Source organism: Polistes canadensis, unplaced genomic scaffold, assembly GCF_001313835.1.
Source record: "Polistes canadensis isolate GaletaPanama2010 unplaced genomic scaffold, ASM131383v1 scaffold_144, whole genome shotgun sequence".
NCBI lineage: Eukaryota > Metazoa > Arthropoda > Insecta > Hymenoptera > Vespidae > Polistes > Polistes canadensis.
Genome location: NW_014569691.1, coordinates 204,530 through 226,738, shown reverse-complemented (window position 1 = coordinate 226,738; position 22,209 = coordinate 204,530). Strand labels below are relative to the sequence as shown.

The 22,209-nt window shown below is 38.0% G+C and overlaps 2 protein-coding genes across 2 annotated transcripts in view; one reads left to right on the top strand and one right to left on the bottom strand.

Annotated features, from left to right (window-relative positions):
* LOC106788579 (cadherin-related tumor suppressor) overlaps nucleotides 1-22,209 on the bottom strand; it is an 84,007-nt gene that overhangs the window by 43,145 nt on the left and 18,653 nt on the right. The gene's annotated exons all lie outside the window — the stretch shown is intronic.
* Nucleotides 20,914-22,209, top strand: part of LOC106788580 (N-acetylgalactosaminyltransferase 7) — a 29,041-nt gene continuing 27,745 nt past the window's right edge. The window contains exon 1 of the mRNA XM_014751978.1: nucleotides 20,914-20,958. The gene's annotated coding sequence lies outside the window, so the exon portion shown is untranslated. The remainder of the gene's footprint in view (nucleotides 20,959-22,209) is intronic.

The following is a 22,209-nucleotide window of genomic DNA, read 5'->3' as shown; positions in this document are numbered from 1 at the left end:
AATCCTTTCATTATTATTTATTATTGTATAGAAACAAGAATTATTTTTTTAAAAACGATTTAATAATTTTTCATATTACTTTTGTCTCACACTATGTATAATATATATATATATATATACACTTTCTATTACAGGAACTCATATTGAGGTCATTCAGTTAATTGTATGTGATGGAAATAAAAGCAAAAAAATGAGAAAAAAATGACCGATCAACCGATACTTCTTGGGAGAGAAAGAGAAAGAAAAAGAGCTGCATGTGCAAGAGAAAGAGAGAGAGAGAGACAGACAGACAGACAGAAGAGAAATGAACAATGGAGGTAAAGGAACGTTGGTTGTCCTATGTGATTTTTAGTTGGCGCCACTTTCTAAACGCCAATGTCGCACTCGGTACTCGTTGTAGGTTTAGATATCGTTTCACTATCCAGAGCGAGCTATGGATACCCATAAGTGGGGGATATTAGAAAGGATGGAATGATAATCGAAGGTCAAGTATCAAATGCTTAGTGGCTTAGAGCACGCTGCTTTGCTTCATGCTAAAAGCGCAGTCATGAACTCCGGCTTTTAATGGCTCTCTACCTTATCCTCTTTCTCCCTCCCCTTCCTCCTTCTCCCCTTCGCCCCACTCTCTTTCTACATTGTTGTTTCTTTTATGCATCAGGTAAAAAGAATTTAATTAAACCTAACCCACGACAAATATAAACCACCCGAGGAAGAGGACACCATTATCCTTATTTTTAAATATTCTTTAATCGTTTGAACATTTTAACAAGCATATAATAATAATGGAATTAATCGATGAGTAGTCTATCACAAAATTTGTATTTGAAAATTTTATCTATATTTTTATTATATTAAAAATTTCGAGATAATGCTTATCGGCGAACCACCCTCCCCCATCCCCTATCCCTCACTCTCAACGGTAGTCAATAAAAATGAAAAGTTTCTTCGTAATTTTTTTGCTGACAATCAATTAATCTTTTTTTCGTTTTTAACCTTTTAAGTTAATCATTAGTATAAAAGTGCAAGGCTAATTAGGGGACTAGTAATAGATTGTTTCGAGAAAGATTAATGGGATATTTAAAAAATATACACGCTGGAACTCGAAACACCCACTAATTTTATATATATATATACATATATATATATATATAATTAAATTGAAATAACTCTCGGGGAGAGTAACGCGTAATTCGCATAATTGAATCAGTTATTCCGACGTTTCTCCACATAAATTCAATCCCTTAATTGTGTGCAAAGTAATGAATTCTAATGTCATTTACGTCGTAAAATGAACTCGTAAATAAGGGAACGTGTGTCGGAGAAGTACTGGAGTAGAAAATCTACGGACTGCTTTCCGTTATCGTCGATAGTCGAGTTTAGAAGCTGTTAGATCCGTATCGGGTTTGATAATGCATCATTCTATTTATTTTCTCTCTCTCTCTCTCTCTCTCTCTCTTTCTCTCTTTCTCTCTTTCTCTCACACACACACACTCACACAGAGATACATTCGCAGACAGTGTCTCTCACCCTGTGTTTCTATCTTTCTTCTTGTTTGTATATTTTTTTGTCTTTTACTGTCATATGATTTCGTAGGTTCGGTAAGAGAAGTCGGCACTTCGCATAAACCTAAACTTTTTTCTAACAATTTTTTTTTGAGAGAAAGAGAGAGAGTATATTATAGCGGGCCTAAGGTAATACATCGTTCCTTGGGATATATTTAACGAGCTTACCACCAGCTAGCCATTACAAAAAGTGGACTTGTAAAGAGGATAATTTCGGAGTAAATTACTACTACTAACTCCGTTTACTTGCAACTAGTATCCGTTAAAACTACCTTATATAATATTATGTCGCATAGCATTGAAGAGAGTTACTGGACTTTCACGAGACTTACCAACAACAATTCTACCCCTCCCCCTTCCCTTTTTTTCTCTCTTTTCTTTTTCTTCCCCCATTCTTAACGCTGTGTTTTTTTTAACTCTTTCAAAACTTTTCTAGAAAATTAAATTGAAACTCTTAAAAAACAAAAAAGAAATTAATTAATTCATTCATTTGTTAGTTCAATTTGTAAAAAATAATTTAACACGTTTTTTTAAGGAGGAATTATTAAATGTACCAACGCGTAAATGGATCCTCGTGTTTCCGAGGAACAGTCATCTCCCCCCCCTCTCCCTACCGCCCTTGCCAGCTCTTTTTTTTCTCTTTTTCGACGGGGAGACAATACAGGAGAGAAGCTTTCTCTTATTCCCGTACCGATGATTGCACATTTACTCGCATCGCTTTGTCTCGCGAACCTTTAATTCCAGCTAGCACAAAAGTTTTGCTTCTGCTTCTTCTACTACTACTAGTACTACTACTACACCATTACCACCATTGGACGACCTTCAAGTCGAGCCTTTATTAATGAGGGTATTCTCTATAGCTTCCCCTTTTTTATTTCTCTCTCTGTCTCTCTCTCTTTCTCATGTCTTTTGTTTGCTGACACTCTTTCACCTATTTGATATAAAACAAAAAAAAAATACGATTGAATTTTTCTAATCTTTTTTTTTTCTTCCTCCTTTTCTTCTTCTTCTTTTCTAATTAGATCGTCATAATTCCATTTTGAAATGAACGTTCGGACGAAAATATTAAATGGTAAAATATAAAAAAGAACTAAGACGAAGGTATTTCTCGCAGGTATTGTGTATATCGTCCGAACAAATCTCAAGAAGAATTGGTAAAAGAGTGATGGGGGGTAGTGGTGGTGGTGGTGGTGGGGTGGGGGGGGACACTTGTGTCTTTGAGATTTACCGAAGCGCTCGTAAATGACAAATAAAGTAATTGTCTGGCTTAACGACTGCGCAAAGTACGTCTGGGTGTCGAAGCGTCGTTGGACGGCTTTGATAGAAAATAAAAAAAATAAAAAAATAAAAAAATAAAAAAATAAAAAGAGAGAGAGAGATGGTCATGGACCGTTTTCCAAGGTCTCGTTCTATGGCGATTCCACGGGGTCACCTTGCTTCGCTGATGCTTCTCTTTCAGACCTCTTAAAAGAGCTTAACAACAATGGCAGTTGTGCCTCCTGCCTCTCTCTCTCTCTCTCTCTCTCTCCCTCTCCCTCTCTCTCTCTCTTTCTCTCTTTCCTACGTTTCTTTCATTCTATTCTCTCCCTCTCTTTCTTTCTTTCTTTCTTTCTTTCTTTCCTTCTTTCTTTCTTTCCTTCCTTTGGCATTTCGTGCGCTTATTCCCGTATTCGTTTTCATCTTATTTCCCCGAAAAATCATCGCCACGAGGGCCCCCTATCCTCCAACAAATTTCATTCTACCCGGGTGTGAAAACGTAGATTTTTCCCCGTTTCAATATTTTTATCTTTCTTTTCTATCTGGGACATAGACGGGATTGCGGTTTTGCGAAAAGGAAAGAAAATAAAAGAAAATGGAACCGTTCTCGAACAATTTCACTCTCTTTCTCTCACTCTCTAATCCTTTTGCCTTGTGCAGTATTTTGTCCTTAGAATTTTATGACAAAGAAACTACCGAGAGAAAGAAAGAGAAAGAGAAAGAGAAAGAGAAAGAGAGAGAGAGAGAGAGAGAGAATATAAAACGTCGGCCGAAAATAGTTGTCGCAGGAGTGCCCTTTTTTTTTTTTCTTCCCGAACATTTCCATCGATACATAAATTCTCCCCCCCCCCCCAAAAGAAGACTTTAATAAGGATCATCGAAATCTTCCTTATTCCTTTTTGTCAGCGAATATAATCCAATAACGTTTGATCTTTTCCTATTTGAATCTACCTCTTTGAATATTTCGTATTTGTCAAATTCTTTTTTCTTTTTTGAATGAGAGAAAGAAAGAGAGAGAAAGAGATTATCAACGAATTTAATAAACGTTTAATACCATCTTAATCCCATTTTCATTTTTCTACGATTTATCATCGCACTACGATTCCCCTCTTGGTACCTTTTTAAAAAGATGAACCTGGAATGTAACATGGCATTAAGAGCTTAATGCTATACCCGTCGTTATTATGACACGATAATAATACACTACCGAACATTGTGCCACTTATCCTTTTCCTCTCTATACCCCAGTTCACACCCACGGTTTCACAAAGACTCATTGTCCGAGTAGACCTCCGGATAGTGGTCCTATCCTTGCCCTTAAAGTACCTACTCCCATTTATCGCTTATCTCTCTCATTCTTTTCTTTCACGTGAGAAACTGAGATAGAACGAATAACCTGGCGACGGGGTGTTCTCTGTTCATTGTTTTAAAAGATAAGTCTCTCGGTCTCTTGGAAAAATCTTAATAATGTATAAGATAATGCTAATGTTTTAGTCATTTTAAAATACATTTTTTGTTATAATGTTGTAAAAAATAATAAAAATATTACTCGTGCTGTGCTTGTGTATGTTTTTTATTTTCAAATTTAATTTTTAATAATAGTAAGCACAAAGAAAAATGGTCAAATGAGAATGAGCAGCAATTTGAATGATTAGTAATTGGACAAACATTTAATTTTACCTTAAGTATTCGATTCATAAATAAATCGACAAATGACTACAATACAATAATCGTAAAGTTGCATTGCTGAAAAGTCACGTCGTTTATAAAAATCTTTGATCATCGAGTATCGCTGTTTTCTATAGTTAGCACGATAAAGTAACTAAAACTCCATAGAACAATGTTGAATGAATTAGAAATAAGAAAAAAATATTATATATATAAACTTAGTAATACGATCGAAACATTCGTTAGAAAATAAATGATCTTTCAAGGTATAAGAAAATAAGAAAATTTGTTAAGAAGAGAGAATTGGCCGTACAATGATTTTAGGTAAATACGTTCGTAACTCTAGGAGGATCATTTAACATTTCCTTTTTGACGTTGGATAGGGACTGAAGGTATTGTGCGAAAAGTCATGGATAGGATAAGGAACTTCTCTTCTCTTCTCTTCTCTTCTCTCTAGGTTCGTGGAACCGCCCGTGGCGGCTGTGAGAAAATGTCATCTCGACTTATTGAGCACTAAACAAGTCCAAAGTATCGTATTGCTTTCCACTGGCAAATGCTTAGACCATCTTATATGTAACTCGCTTTAGCTGCTAACCCACGTCGAATATTTAAAAGCCTTACACTATTCGAGCTTGCACGCCCGAGAAGGTTCGAGTATCTTGCTTCTCTTCCATCTGTTCAACTTGAACACATTTTCTTTCTCTTTCTAACTCGTACGTATATATATATATATATATATATGTATGTATACATACACAATCGTGTACGTTTCTCTCTATGTCTTTTCTTTCATTTCTTTTTTCACGTTCTTTCTTTCTTTCTTTCTTTCTTTCTTTCTTTCTTTCGTTCTTTCTTACTTACTTACTTACTTGCTTGCTTCATGTCCGCGAGCTTAGCGTAAGATCAGGAATAATAATGAAGCTGATTGCCAGGAGACACAAGAACTCGGTATAGTATAACAGTTACGTGTACGGACAGATGTGAGCTAAAAGGAAAATAAACGTTCGTCGGGAAGATCAGGGTCGTCGTTCGGCCTCGATGTCCTTGAACAGCCACGGAACCATGTTAAGTTAAACCTTTTCTTTACGTAGCGAATCGATTTAAATCTCGTGATCGTTCGATATCGATGCGTTACTCCTTGTCTCCTTTTCTTCTTCTTCTTCTTCTTCTTCTTCTTACCATTTACTATGTTTTCAACTGGAAAATATCGATTAAACTGAAATCGACTAGCTAAACCTGCACCACTTGCACAAGTCTCAATTTTATATCCACGTTAATTTTCTAATTTATTTCATCGGGGTTCAATTTGTGAAAAGTAACATTTTTTAAATTGTTGACCAAAAAAGAGATATGAATTATTTCTGCGTTAGGTTGCAAGATTTTATTTTTTTTTTCCTACTTTTTACAAATCAATGCCAACAATAATTCCTATAAAAATATTTAATTGGATTATATTTTAATCGGGTAAAATAATTTCATAATTGAAATCAATCGACAAAATCAAAATTGATGTAAGGGAAAATATATGTAAGTTTAAGTGCATACTATCGTTGACTGTGATAACCGATTCGATTGGTATCATTGATGGAGTAGCACAACAAGACGGAAACTCGACGGAAATGCATCGGCGTTCGCTTAGAACGCCTAGCTAGCTATTAATTATACCTATTACGCGCAAATTAGCGACATAATCGATAACGTCCCATCTCAGATCACTGAGAATTGTAATTGGACGATAAGAGGACGAATGTGCATGGATTTATTTGCATAAGCTTAAGCCCATGACGTTTCTTGTCAAATCATTTTAATCATCTAATGCAATGATATTTTAAATCATCTTTAAAGATTCTTCATTGCAAAAGTTAATTAATATTCATACGTACACAGGGTAGTAAGAAGTATTGTAGAATCGTTGTCATAGGCGTGTCAAAGTAATAACAAAATATTCTCATAAGTCTTAATTTTCATTTTCAATAAATTTTGTTCACTTATTTTTATATATACAAGCTATTTTAGAATAAATTAAATTTATTTGTATTATTTCAACGAGGTAAATCAACCATTAAAATATTTTCTATTCGTTCTGATACACCCAGTATACCAAATACACATCTTTCGAACGACGATGTACCAAACCGGTCATCAAAGTTCACTTAAGATAAGAATTACGACTGGTTGCAACAAACTACAAAAAGAAAAAGAAAAAAAAAAGAAACTCCGTACTAATATACCGCTTTATAAATAAATAAAGTAAAATATTCATTATCCCCTTGCCCTCCTCGGTCCCCTAACCCGTTCCTTTTTTTTCAACTCGATACAAACGTTTGTTTTTATTCGTATCATTTGGGGAACGATTTAAAGGACCGACGTATAATCGTTTACAAAGATGAACGAACGTATATACTTACACGAAAGAAACTTACACGCAAAAGGATGCATACGTGTGTGTGGATGTGTGTGTGTGTGTGTATATATAAAGTGAGGAGTATCCGTACGTGTTTACAACGTGTTGGCACGATCAAATAGTTCTGTTTGAGATACAATTAAAAGAAGGAGGAGAAAGAGAAAGGAATGGGCAGAGGAAAGAGAAAGAAAGAAAGAAAGAAAGAAAAAAGAAAAAGAGTGAGGGTCCCAGTCGGCGACCCAGCCCCGCCCTTTTAGTCCCTTCGGATCGCGCGAGAGGCCCATAAACGATCCACGGTACACTTTCCTCTGGAGATCTTCGTTCGTGAGAGAGGCAACTCCATTTCCTGCGACCCCCTTTTCTGCAACTACCCTTCATCTTCTCGATTCGTCATAGTTTATTTTTCTTTTATACATTTTGTTTTTTTTTGCTTTTTATATTTTGATAAAAAGTTATTACACACCCGTATAAGTAACTGGAAAATTTACTCTCTATTCTAATTTAATTTTTTTCCCCCTATTATCGTTTGAAATTAATCGTCTTAATCGTTCAAGTTCCCTTCAATTTTATTATAGAATCGTGAAATTTTGGAATCATGTCTATCCAAATTAATGTCAATAAAATTAAAAATATGATAGAAAAGAATTATCAAGAAAAAAATCAGAGAGTGAATATAAGATTAAGAAGAAAGAAATTAATTAAAATAAATAGGAATCGTTCGGAAGCGGGGGCGAAACGTCGAGCGCGATTCGCCCAAAGTCGGCATTCGAAATTAAGAAAGAAAGAAAGAAAGAAAGAAAGAAAGGAAGGAAGGAAGAAAAAGAGGAAGGGTGGAAGGGAAGAATCAGCGGCGTACGTGGCCCCGCCTACCCTGTCCTTTAGCGCCTTATGCCTGCCTTCAGTGGGACGCGAAATGCATAATATTTTCCACGAGAGGAGATCCACGCTCCATGATCGAGAGTCATGTTAATTCCCGATCGAACGGTAAAAGATAGCCATTACGGAGGCATGCGAGTATACGTGCATCGTGGTATGTAAATCGTAATCTCAACGGCCCGTATTCGGAACGTTTGCGAGCTCAAACCCGCACGCTGTTAACAACGATACTGCACTTTTCATTCTCGGATTAAGACTCGGGGACCCAAAAGACGACTATGGATAAATATATACATATATATATATATACACCTACACGCATCTATATATGCACTTATGTATTTATTTATATGTAATATATATATGTGTGTATGCTTATATTTATCTGCATACAACAAAAACAGCAACGACGACGACGACGACGACGACAACAACAACAACAACAACAACAACAACCTCGCTTACAAACGAATCGAAAAACGAAAGTGACTCGGAACAAGGTCGATCCATTAAAAGCAACCGATCAAACAGATCCTCTACGTAACTATATATGTATAATACGTGCATACGTGCATACACTTTTACCTTCTTTATTCCATTCTTAGATCATTTTTATCCTTAAATCTCGAGTATTCCTATTTTACTTTGTCTACCTTTTTCCCCTTTCTATTCATACGTATCTGTATTTATATGCGTATACTAGATATACAGGTTTTACACTTTAAATTCATCCTTTATAACAAATCACATTTAATCTTTGACAAATGAAACTTATCTACGAACGGGTGAATTTGATTCGCAAAATTTGGTACATACAGGCATGTGCGTGCGTGCATATTTATGTCTTTAGGATTCGTAACTGTTAGTCTCATATGTTTTTTTTTTTCTTACAAAGTAGGAAACATCGTGGTACCGCGAAACATGGTATTCGGCACGTTGAATTATACGAAATAACTATTATCTCGATCCTCTTCTCTCAAGCACCCCATCACCCAACCCTTGTTCTTTTCCCCGTTTGAAAATCCACTTTAAACACTGCACTTACTTCTTCGCGTCGCGCTGCTTTATAAGATAAGATATATAAAAAGAAAAAAAAAAGAAAACGAAAAAGAAAAAAAAAAGAAAAGGAAAAGGAAAGAAAAGAAAAGAAAAGAAAAGAAAAGAAAAGAAAAGAAATAAAAGACCGTAAAGTTTTTCGTAGAGATTCACCTTTCGGAGATTCGGAGTACCTCGAAGAACAGAGCGCACAACACTGTTGCAATGATAGCATCGCAATGACGTACATTATTCAGCGCGTGGTAGGTAAAAGATCGGGCTTCTCTCCCTTGCCCCGTGTGTTTTCGGAGGATTCGCGATAATCACAAAGTTGCAGCCCGAAGGAACGCACGAAAGGGAGTCAGCTAATGGGAGAACATTGAAAAAACTGATACCAAAGGAACCTCGTCGAAACGACGTCGATGTGACGGTCCCAAGTTGCGCTAAATTATTACGACTTTTATTCTTATTTTTTCTTTTCTTTTCATTTCTTTTTTTTTCATACGTTCCAAGAACGATCGTATCAAAAGTAAATTATAGTTTTAAATTGATTCCTTTTTTTTTTATTTTCTTTCATTCTCTTTCTTTCAGTCTGTCTCTCTTTTTTTTTCTCTTTTATTTTATTATTTTATATTTTTCTGACCATTCGAAATATTTATTTAATAGTCATTTTGACACTTGGTCAAAGTGAATTTTAAATATTCGAGATTATCCTCTGGCTCGCATAATATTATAAATTATTTACGAATATACTATTTATATATATTAAACGAATAATGTAATAAATAATTCGATCTCGTCGATATAAAATATTTCGATTGGAAAGATCTTCTTTGAAAATATGCAAATATGTTGTTCCTCTGAGATGTTTCCGTATAACCGCAAGTTGCTATGAAATAGTCGGTAACATCTATCTCCGACTCCCTCGTTCCTTATGGCAAAAGTAAATAAAATAAATCAATGGAGAATGGAGAATTCCAAAGAGCACGGGATCGGAATCAAATGTGCGTGCATAGCGATGTGCCTTCGATTTGCGTCAAAGTATTCGCACAATTAACGTTATCTATCTCGATTCGATGAGATCGATACGGAAATTACGGTTGGATCCTACCTACGATCGACGATCTTACTTTCTTATTTTCTTGTTTTCTTGCTTGCTTGCTTGCTTGCTTACTTGCTTGCTTGCTTGCTCATTCGTTCATTCGTTCGCAACAGGAATATCATTCCAAGTTTAACAGGGACTTATAATACACCGACACACAATGTATATCACATTATGTGAAACTCTCGTACGCGTGCGTGTGCATTATCGTTCTCCGATATTCGCATTGATTGAAAAGGAAAAAGATAAAAACGATGTGTTGTAATCGTTAGAATGAAAGAATGAAGGATAGGAAGACGAACGAACGAACGAACGAATAAGAAAACAGAAAAAGAAAGTTTGCCTTGTCCTTTGAGCTATACGTTCGAAACCTGGAATAAGTAGGATATTTTTCAATCGCAAGAGAAAGAAAGAAAGAGAGAGACAGACACACACATACTGTTTCGCCATCGATTTATGTTAACTTTCGCGCACATATATTTTATCTTACAAAGATCTTCCGAGTCAAGATCGTTTCAATTGCGTCATCGATTTTAAAAGAATCTCGAAAGAAAGCGACGACTTTCTTTGTTCCGTATCTCTCTCTCTTGCTTTCTTTTTTTTTTAAATTTCAATTTGAAATTTAACTGATTGTAAGTATATGAGTAATGTTATTTATAAGAAAAATTATATTAATTTCCGAATATATCTTAGAATTTGATCGATCGATGTTATCTCTGTAAGGGTAATTTATCTAGAAAAAAATTTATATATATTTATCAAAGAAAAAAAGAAAGAGAGAAAGAGATAAAAAGGGTTATAGAAAATGAAAGAATAAAGAGAATGAAAAGGAATAATAAAATTTTCTCGGTAGATGAAAGAGAGAGAAAGAGAAAGAGAGAGAGAGAGAGAGAGAGAAAGAGTTTCCAACGTTATCAGGCGCCAAGCACAGCACGTAAGTGCAATTTCATTCCCCCGGCGTGGTTAAGGATTAATTCAAAGCGTCGTCTCGACACCGCTGCAACGATTCCACCGGGATAACGCGCATTATGCACGCGTGCATACGCGCGTACACGCGGGAAGAAAGAGCGAGAGAGAGAGAGAGAGAGAGAGAAAGAAAGATACATTAAATACAAGCTTTCGTCCCACGAACGCGCGAACGAACGAACGAACACTCTCTCGGTTTCATTCTCTCCTACAATGTCCTCTCTACGCAAACCCGTAACAGCCCAAGCAACCAACTCGACTCAACTCAACTTGGGTTGGCTTTGCTTTGCTTTGCTTTGCTTTGTTTTGCTTGACTTGACTTGGCTTTGCTTTGCTTTGCTTTGCTTTGGCTCTTGGCACGGCTTGGTTCAGCTCGCAAATAAATGTAAGCCTTTGAAACGAACCGGGGGACGACGCTACGCAACGCCCGGAAAAACGCCTCGCAGTCGAACCACAAAGTTTTATGGCTTTTCGAGAAGCCGCTAGCCTCTTTTATCTGCTTTCACCCGATTGTTCTACCGTTCGATTCAGAACGTAGGCACAACATATCCTATCTATGTGTATATATATATATGTGTGTGTACGATACGCAACTGTGAAAGAATAGAGAAGAGGGTTAAATCTATGAAACTATCCTAGAAATGTTCTTCCTATCGATTATTTTTCTCCAAACATTTTTTCATATCACAATTCATAGATTTTTGATAATTAATTTAATTAACAAAGTGATGTTATTTAAATAACGATTGAAATAAATGATAATTGTGTGATTATTATTTCGACCAAGTATTCGTATAAAAATTGATTCGAATATCCAATAAAAAATTAAACCATAATAAAGCAATAAGTATGTCCTTACGTTAGAGTAAAATCATGGCAAGACAGTTGCACTTTTCAAAGCTGTCGTTTGAGTGGCTAAAGATATCGGACGCGAACGTAATAAAATAAGAGAAGAAAAGAATAAAGAAGAATAAAGGAGGGAGCATCTCCGTGAACAGCATCCGATACATATTTTCGTTTAGAGAGATATCCGTTGGGAGATCGATTTATGTTAATTTCCGTGCATGCACCCATCTTTTTAACGTTCTCGCGCGGAAGAGCGAAACGCTTCGATGCGCGATGCGCATACCTTCTGTCTGCATACGGAATACACATATGTATATGTGTGTGCGCTCCCATGTGTATGTGTAAGTGTAAGAAAGAGAGAAAGAGTAGTGTATCCGGCGCGCGTTTCACGCGCTAGTGTGCGTGTAACACGTAGGCAAGAGTTCCCGCGGGGCTCAATCGTTATCGCCGGGGCCTTATCTCGTCTTAAGACTTCCTTGCAAGAGCAACGCGAACAGGCCCTTCTGCAATTATCCCCCACTCCCCCCACCCTAACTCCTTTTCTATATATATACATATATATATATTCTTCTCTCTCTCTCTCTCTCTTTTTCTTTCCCCTTCTTTCTTCATTTTCGATCCGAGAATTTGATTTTTCCGCGGTGTGCTGTTCACATGTGATACAACTCTCTCTCTCACTCTCCCTTTTTTTGTTGTGTTGTCTGTCTCCCTTTCCGTCTCTCTTTTTTTGTTTCCTTTTTTTATTTTTTATTTTTTATTTCTTTTTATATCTTCTCGATGGCCAAGGTATATAGCAACGAGAGAAGCAACGTCGTAATCGTTATTTATTCTTATTCTTACCTCCGAGCACCTTCGTCCCTCTCCCTCCCTCCCTCTCTCTCACTCTCCCTCCCTCTCACTTTCTTTCTTTCTCTTGTAAAGTCTTCCTACCACCATCCCGTACTACATTTCGTTCAGTTCTCCCTTTTACGTTCGATCCCATCGAAAAAAAATATTCGGCCCTCGTCGTATCTTCCTGCCTCGAGACGTTTATCCCCCTCCCCCCTGGCCCCCCTCCGACCCTCTCTATCAAACTCTCAGAGTATCCCTATAGTCCCTCTACTTCGCTTCTTTATTTTTTTTTTACCTCTTACACATATTTTTGGATTTTCTCGAAAAAAATTTTCGTGATCGGATTTAGTCTATAGGTACGTTCGTTTCTTTTTTTTTTTTATATATTAATTCGTTCCTAATTTTATGGGAACGCTTTATGGGATATTCTCTAACGTTATTGCAATTGGCACACACGCGTGCATAAGGAATGAACGTTTTTTATAGAGCGCATAATTAAATTGTTAATCGTGTTATAGGGAAAACTCGGTTATCTTGAAAAGTTGTTACGTTTAGCACGAATACGTTAGAAATGTAAACACTTTTATCTTACGAATGAAATACTGCGCGAGATGATAGCTATTCAAATTAATCTAATTTAACTTTACAATAACAACGTATTATATATTATCCAAGTTTAATTAATTCGACGATAATATCTGTTCGCGAGGTAAGATGCATGAGAAACGAGAAAATTTCCTTTCCTCGTTATAGCTACGTTAATGATAGTTTTTAATCGATTGACATTAGAAACGATACGTTGACAACTTTCTATTAACGATTATATTATATACATCTAATTTATATATATATATATATCTATGTCCTATTTAACACGTGCACATATACATACACGTCGTATACACTCCTAATATATCAACAGTTTCGTCATTTAGCAGATATATTACGTTAAACGATGATTCACAAATTGATTTGAAATTACTCGACGAAAAGTATCGATAATATGCTCTTACGCTTAATTAATTTACTGATAACTTTCTCCCCCTTTCACGCTTTCCCCTCCCCCCCTCTCCTTTCGACGACATACTACGAGCGCACACGACGCACATGCACGATCATTTTGCATACGCGAAATATATATATACATATATACACATACATATATACACAGATATGGGAACCCATATAAAGATAGATACATCTCCATGTAAAGTTTGCTTAACGATCGGTACTCGTTAGGTGTCCTTCATTAATATCCCTCGGCACGTTTTATTAAGGTAAAAGAAATCTTATCGTTATCTAAGTTGTCAGCGAGTGTCTCGTAATCCTTTAGCTAAAAGATGCAATAGAATATCGCAATGATAATTGGCCTAAGTTGCTCGCACCTATCCTTTCTTTCTTTCTTTCTTTCTCTCTCTCTCTCTCTCTCTCTCTCTCTCTCTCTCTCTCTCTCTCCCTCTCCCTCTCTCTTAGTTTTTCTTTCTTTTTCTTTCTCTCATTCGAGTAATTTAGATCCGATTCGTCCGAGAGAGAACGCTTGTTCGGCACGTACGCAATTTAGAATTAATGTATTTCCTGTATCGCGGAGAAGCAAAAGGCAATCGCTGTGGTTGTTGTTCTTCGCTACCGGCGTGTACGATAGGAGCACGACACTACCGGTTTTCGAGTTGGACGCCGAAAAAAAATCCATTCGCGATCCTCCCAGCGATAACTGCCTCCTCTTCCTCTCCCCCTTCCCCTACCCCCCTACCCGCCACCTTCCTCCTCCTCCTCCTCCTCCCCCTTTTCTTTCACCAACTAGCCTCTCTCGGTGTGCGCGCACCTTCCCGCTGCCTCGGGAAAATAATCGGGAAATTAATCGTACGATTGAGAAATTAAAGTGTCTAGTTTGTACGAGAGAGAAAAAGAGAGAGAGAGATAGAGAAAGAGAGACATGATACGACAACATGGCACGTGATAGACAGTGAAGGATATTCCTTTGCAATACGGATTACACAGGTTGTATCTTTCTCTGATCGATACCTTCTTCCTTTGGATTCGAAAATATTTGAACAATGTTTCCGTTATCGGGATAAAGATTGATAAATATTACTTCGATTTTTTCTCTCTTTATTCGTTGAATACTGTGAATAGGAGTATTTATCGTAAGAGGTTTAGCAGAGATGTCTATACCTTTGAAATTGTATTCTTCCAATATCCATTGCATTATGCGATTATCGAGATGGCGTAACATTGTGTATCCGGTTAGCGAAGTAAATTAGTAAGAAACAGTATTATCGTACGTAAAGAGAAAGAATTATAATACGAAGTATCCAATATCCTCTTTGAAAAAGAAAAAAAAATATGATAAGAATAATATTTTGAATAAATCAGTAAGCAATATGGGTACCTAATAAAAATTGGTTAACGTCGAAATCGGTTGATATTTGAAAATTGTAAAAAAAAAAAAAAAGGGTAAAAGAGTAAAATAGTATTCGTAACCCGTGCGAAAGTAAGGTCTGCGCGGATCTCGAAGGAAAGGGGGCAATACGTTATTCGTATTTTTCGTGGCACCCCGTATAGAGAATGTAGGCGCGAGGGGTGCGGCAGCCCTGGGCTGGTCGGCGGAGGGCCTGACAGTCACTCAATGAATTATTGGCCATAATAGCAGTGGCAGCGAAGCTGAGGCCCCGTTCTCTCCTTGCATCTTGGGCCCACAACTCGATTCTGGGGCCCCCGTAACCCGTTGGCGTCGTACCGCGAGACGAAACGTATTGTTGCTGTGCACGCTCACTACTAGGGTAGGGTATACTCTCCTTGCAGCTACCACCACCACCACCACCACCATCACCACCATCAACAGCACCATCATCACCGTCGGCCAAAGACCAGAGACTTTATTTCTCTTTACGCTCGAAGAAAAAGAAAGAGAATGAGTGTGAGAGAGAGAGAGAGAGAGAGAGAGAGAGATAGATATAGGACCCCATGCACCTCGATTTCGACGAACGAAACCAGTCACGACGTTCGAGGGCCAATTCCGTGGCGGCCTTCTTCTTCGCGAAACGAGCAACCTTCTCGTTTACTCTTTATTTGAAATTTCTTTAGATCGTCCTCGCGAGATGACGATCTTAAGAAGAGACTCGACCAAAAGTATAAGTATACTTAAATTGATTTTAACGCTAAAATCTTATATAAGATTACTATACGTTAGATAGATATACTTATAAAGATACGGCAACACGCACAATTTATTCCTATATACTTTTTACATAAGTAATTCTTATATATATTATATTATCATTAACAAACGAACATAAAATAAATATATATAATTCGTTAGATAAGATCTATATCTTATTGTTTGTCATTAGAATTATAATTATAATGAAATTTTGTTTTCCACGTGTTATGATATACAGTGGATCGAAAGGATAAACTTCCTACGTAGTACGTAGTAGATACATTTGGAAAAGGATCATTGACCTTGTAAGCGGCGATCCTGGAACGTCGTGAGTCGGCTTCACCTGCCAACGAAGAAAGAGAGAAAGAGAGAGAGAGAGAGAGAGAGAGAGAGAGAGAGAGAGAGAGAGAGAGAGAGAGAGAAAGAGCCGGGGAAATAACGGGAGTCGATAGTTTCCCGAACACATACCTTACCTATGCGAACTCTTCGAACTATCGCGAAGTCGATCGGGAGGTTCGACTTTGTTTCAAGACATCCAGCGAATTCTTCAATTCTCGATTTACGATTTATCACCAGGATTATTATAAATCAACGAAAAAAAAAACTCCAAACTACCGACGTGCTGGACTTTGATTTATTTTTAAATAATTTTCGAAAAGTGTATCATACAAAAAATAAGAAGGATCGTCCGATTTTTACAATTTTTTGTTGTTATAAAAATAACCAACAAAAAGAGGGAGAGAGATTTGTTTCATTCTTTTCTCTCGCATGCTACAAACACATTCTATTTTTTTTTTTTTTTTTTCAAAACGATCGAGAAAGGCATATAGATAAGGATCGAACGAACGAACGATCGATCGATCGATCTTACGACTTTTCGTGGAAAATAACAAGGAACGAAGAAAGAAAAAGATAGATAGAGAGAGAGAGAGAGAGAGAGAGAGAAGGAGAGGGAGGAAAGTTTTCGAAAGAGTCGGAGAGGCACCCGTTCGTTCCCCACCCTTATTATTATCGTCGTTGTTCTTATTAATATTATTATTATTTTATCATCACGGCTGTCCCTGCGGGTATCCACGAAGGGTGATGGAACGAGGCTGTGGCAGTGGCGATGGTGATGAGGATGCCTCTCTCGAGAAAGAAAGAGGACCTGAGAGCCAGAGATGCAAAGAGCAGAAGAAGAAGAAGAAGACGAGAAGAGAAGAGAAGAGAAGAGGAGGGAGAGGGGAGAGGTAAGTTGGTACGAAAGAGAGAAAGAGACAACAAGTGGAACGAAGAGAAGAAGAAGAAGAAGAAGAAGCGGAGGAAGACGAGGAGGAGGAGGAGGTTGGTCAGAGGGAAAGAGTACCTACGCATTGCAGCAGACATTATGCTAATCTGCGAGCGAGGATGTATGCCCGATAAGCCGCCTGTGCTTCGGTATATAAGTCCCCTTCTGCCAGCAGTGAAGCCCAGAGGCCCCACGCCCTCGATCTCACGTACATGTACATTACTCTGCACGTGTACGTGCGTGCCTTACATTACGTTACTTTACTCCGTAAAGTAACTTTCTCTCGCATACTCGCATGTGCTCATCCCTCTCTCTTTTTCTCTCCCCCCTCTCTTTCTTCTCTTTTCTATCCAGTGTTTTATCTCGTTCTAACGGAATCCTGGAAGAGTATTTGGATGTTCGAGCTTGGAAGTCCCGTTCAAGGTCGATCCTTCCACGAATTTCTTATTACTATTATACGAACGTAGCGGGGAGAGAGAGAGAGAATAATGTTTCTTCGAAAAAGGAAACTATTTTTTCCACATTTTTTTGGGGAGGGGTTAAACAAAAAAATTAGATTTTATTTTTTTTAGTCGACGTCTTATCACGTGGCGGCGACGACAGTGGTTGTGCTGATGGTGGTGGTGGTACTGGTGGTGGTTCCTTTTGAATCACTGCGCTCTCTGCCCTGAGCTTTGCATATATCGCGTGCTATAATTCAGGGTATATAACGTGCGTTTACATTTTACAAGAAAAATGCGGAAGAACGCGTTACTCGCGTAGAATCTGCCTCTCTTCTCCTCTCCCCCCCCCCCATATCCATGCCCGTTGTTGTTTTTCTCTTCTGATTTATTTTTTTCTTCTTCGAAATGAACGCACACACAAGAACACACGCTTACACAGAAAATCGTACGTATATTTTGGTGTGGTTGAAAAAAAAAACGCATACATCGAAAGCGTAGGTAGAGATACGTACATCGAATACGCGTGACCGCGGCTAATTTTAACATCATTATCTTTGTATGCGCGTGGTCGAATGGATTATGGTCTTCGCGTGAGCGCCGTTTCAACATCGCCGATGAGAGTTTTCTCCTTCCTTTCCTCTGCCACCCTCCTCCCCTCCCCTCCCCCCACCTCTCTTTCTTTGTATTTCGTATTATCTGTAACGAGATTTGCAAGGAGGTTGCCATGGCACTCTAGATAACGCGTTTTAGGAAGTAATTTAACAAACCTCGCGATAATCGTTTACGTAATTTGCAGAAAGCTTTAATGCTTAGGGAACCACAACCCAATAAACCAACCAACCAATCAACCGACTGCTTTACCTGGACTCTAATAGTATTCGAAAAATCAATACAAACGTATTTCCCCTCCCCCGCCCCACCTCCTACCTATAACTATAGTTATAGTCTCTACCTGTATTCCTATCCTCTGGTGGAAAGACACATCGGAATAGAATTCCTCCAACCGAATGGGTTGAGTACTTTCAACGATATGCTAATTGAGTTCGAACATTCAGATTATAATGGTAGACATTTTGGATTGACGATAAATCTCGTGAAACTCCTTTAACCGATGTCGTCGGCAAGACTGTCTCCTCTCTTTTCTTGGAACTCAACTGAACACCCCTTTCCTGCCTTTTTCCCCTTTCCCCCCCCCCCAATAACTCCCCATAACTCGTTCTTATAAGGTCAACTGCGGAAAAGGGAGACGATTCATTGAAAAAAAATTCGCACAATTCACCTATCCTTTTGCAACGCACCGATCTCTTTTATACGAAACCTCAACCCTCCCTCCCTCTCTCTCTCTCTCACCATTGCTCGTCTTCCCCATTCTTCACCCCTCCACCCTTTTTTCTTCTCTCTATCTCTTTTTTTTTTTTTTAATGCTATAGACTTCGCGCGGGCCATTCGACCAAAACGATAAATCCACTTGGGTAAGACGTTAAAGGTGACTAATTATCACGAGATATACAATGACATCAAAAAGAGGGACGAACTTATTTGAATACAATCGAAACCAAGGATATCCATTTTCTTACATTCTCCGAGTCGACGAAAGAAGGACCCCCTCTCTCTCTCTCTCTTTCTTTCTTTCTTTCTGTCTTTCTTTCTTTCTTTCTATCTTTACGTACTACTTTCTCCTAAGAATACTGACACTACGTAGGAACCTGACTTAACTCGTGAATCGATTAAGAATTACCATGGATCGGCTGGAAATAAAAATGTTTATCATTTGTTTGTAATAGTAATTTTAGAATCCTAAAATTGTTGCATTTAACAAAAAAAAAAAAAGAAGAGAAAAGAAAAAGAAAATTAAAGTAAAGTAAAATTGATTGAACAAAGAATCTAACACGATTTTTCTTTGAAATCTATTATAAAATTTCCTTAAGCATAATTACACTATTAGAATTATTATAATAACAAGTTTTCATTCTCTGTTGATAGATAATAAGGAAGAAAAAGGGGGATGGGAAAAAGAAAAGTGTAATGAAAAACTTTTGCTTTCGTTGCAGTTACGCGATTGTAAAGTTTGACGCACGCACTCAGCACACTACTGACTGACGTACGTTAGGTTGAATAATCATTTGACGTTTGCATCGAATCGTAGTGCATTCTTCCATGCACTCTCTCTCTCTCTCTCTCTCTCTCTCTCTCATCGTTCGACATGGCACGTACCGATCTACTTAATAGTCCCCGTCAACGCTTCGAAGTTAACCTCAGGACCACTGGTTGGCTGGCTGGCTTTACGACCCGTTGACTATCCACGACGATGTCCTGAATCATTCCGCGTCTCTACTTTCATTCAAACGCACAACAAATCCTAGGCAAGAACCAACGCTTCTCTATCGCGACCTATAATCTTCGATTATCTTTACCCACGAAAATAAAACGAGTTAACATTTACGATACCCCTACATCCTTGTTCCTTCTATCTTTCTAATGTTTTTATTTCTTATTATCTTTTTTCTTTTTTTTTAGAAAGAGAAATACAATAGAGAAAACGACCGAGCAAAGCGTGATCTATCTATCTATCTATCTATCCATCCTTATTCTCGTTCGATTATTTTTTAAACAAATATTTCAACGTACACTTTTATCAACAATGCGTGACATAATTGTTGATTCAATAATCGTTGGAATATATTTTCTACAAAAACAAAAAACAAAAAAAAAACAGTTACTATTATACGTAACAAGAATCGTGGCAGGAAGACACCGTCGTGGTATTCGCAACGAACAAAATTCATACGAAAAAGGAATTTGTGATCTTACAAATATGACTTAATGAAAATTAATGAGATTTTCCTCGAGGAACGAACGAACGAATAACATTTTCCTTCTCACTTCTTTGTCATTCCAATGCGAATAAAAAGGAAATAGGAGAAAAAGAAACAGAAGAAGAAGAAGAAGAAAAAGAAGAAGAAGAAGTATACGTGAGTAAGTAAAAAAGTCGAGTCGATTATGCAGTTGTCTCTTGGGATACGTGTCAAAGAGAGTAGCAGAGATAGAGAGAGAAAGAGAAAAAGAGAGAGAAAGAGAGAGAGAGAGAGAGAGAGAGATAAGAGAGAGGAGACTCGGGAGGCGCGAGTTCAGTTGCTCGCTCGCGCGCAAGGCAGAAGTATCCGAGACAAATCGCTACAAGGATACATAACTTTCCCGTCGGAAGGGGTTTCTTTGCGGTTATGTGCGAGAGAAGGAAGGGGAAGGGGAAGGGGAGACGGAGGCGGAGGTGGAGGTGTAGGACGAGGATAAAGATGGGGAGGGAAGGAAAGAAAGAAAGAAAGAAAGAAAGAAAGCAAGCAAGCAAGAGAGAAGGAATGTCATGCGATGTGTCCGGCCAAACACCGAACAGCATAGACTTAAGTTGCGCCAAGGCAACCAAGCAACCACCCCCGTTCCCTTCGCCAATCCGTTTATACCAACGACTACTAAACAAGTACGCAAGTAGCTGGGACTTGGGAAGGAGGAGGAGGAGGAGGTTTACCGCGAAGCTTATATTGCGGTAAGTGGGCAACCATTGTCCCGTAGTAAGTAACGGCCCGGTAATACTATTTTCCTATTTCTCGCACCAACGTGTCGTAATCCACGAGTTTATCTATCTTTCTCTTTTCCTACCCTACCCCCCACTACCCACCACTACCCCTCCCCCAGAGAAAATCGACACACCTATTGGCATCTTTTCCTTCATTTTCCCCTCTTTGAAAGACACGTCATTTATTTCCCCAGGGTATACTTTACCATCTTCGACGTTTTACGAGAACCATTATTATTCTAATCTTTTTTTTTCCCCTATTCCTTGACTTTTAACCCCCCCGCGTTTGCCGTTCCTTACTCCTATCTATTATATCTAATGTAAGTAAGATGCTAATATTAAGAAGAGATTATTTACACAAATGAGGATGATTTTCTTTATATATTTTACTCGTTTACCGTATTTGAAATGTAGTTTTTAAACGTTACCGACACATGCGTGAACACGCGATTCGAGTGAGAGAATGTGCTCCGTTCAATTTCATCGCCATGTATTTTTTTCAATCTCATTTTCATATACCACACGTATATTCCTCTCGAATAAAAATAGGGGTGTGGCTGTAATAAGAAGCCGAATAAACAAACGAATTTGAAAAACGAATTTGCGCGAAGTTAGTATCGCGTTACGAACCAGTAAGTAAGTAAGTAAGTAAGTAAGTAAGTACTTCCGTTGGATTTCCACGAATTTAGAAAAGGGCCAAGAGGTCTTCTGGTGGTACAGATATTCGGGACGAGAGGCGATGCACGTTTAAGATCCGAGTTGCATTATTTCCGGTCGATTCTCTTCCAACAGGGTATCTCGTTACAGCGGACTTTATTCGGGCTCCAATCTGCGCAATTACATCTCGGAACGATATCAAAGGTAGGTACGTTCGTTTTCTCATGAGCAGGCAGAATCAAAGAGAGAGAGAGAGAAAGAGAGAGAATCTGTGCAATCGGTAGCCATTCTGTTCTCCTTTTCTTTCTCTTTTATTTCTCTCTTATTCCGTTTCCCTGTGCACACATATTCGGTCTAAGTCTCTTCAATCCTTCACTACTACCATCACCAGCATCATCTCAGGTGACTTCCATAAATTACTTGGCAAGCTTTTTGGGAAGTTATACCAAGTGTCTTCTTGGTCCAGCAGAGAGTACCAACTAACGTTGGACCTGGCGTCAGTTTGAGTGTGCAATTCCATGCACTGCGCCAAGGACTCACATATAATATATATATATATATATA